Source organism: Trypanosoma grayi (assembly GCF_000691245.1).
Source record: "Trypanosoma grayi strain ANR4 Tgr_639_V1, whole genome shotgun sequence".
NCBI lineage: Eukaryota > Euglenozoa > Kinetoplastea > Trypanosomatida > Trypanosomatidae > Trypanosoma > Trypanosoma grayi.
Genome location: NW_008826258.1, coordinates 1 through 408, shown reverse-complemented (window position 1 = coordinate 408; position 408 = coordinate 1).

Here is a 408-nt window from a genome sequence, read left to right as displayed (position 1 = left end):
AACAGCAATGGAGGAGAGGCGAACAGAAAGGAGAAACGTACACACAGGGAGTTGCATCTGAACATGCTGTATGAGTAGAAACAATGGGATAGGCAGGGAGGAGGAGCACAGTACAATATATGCATCTAATGGGGAGAAAAGAGCAACAGGGGCATCTCCGGAGCGGGATGGGCACTCCGCCAACGCAGCGCAAAGAGAGAGGGACGAGCACCGCCACGGCCTCCGCAGAAAGAAAAAGAAAACAAAAAACATTCTCACAACAACAATGACAACAACAGCAGACGCACACACATCTCTCAGAGTGCTGCTGTCGATCTGCCATATTATTCATATGGTCCTTTTCTAATGAAAGCGCTGCTGTGCCGACCCCCTTTTGCTCTTTGTTTCTGTTGGAAAGGAAAAAAAAAA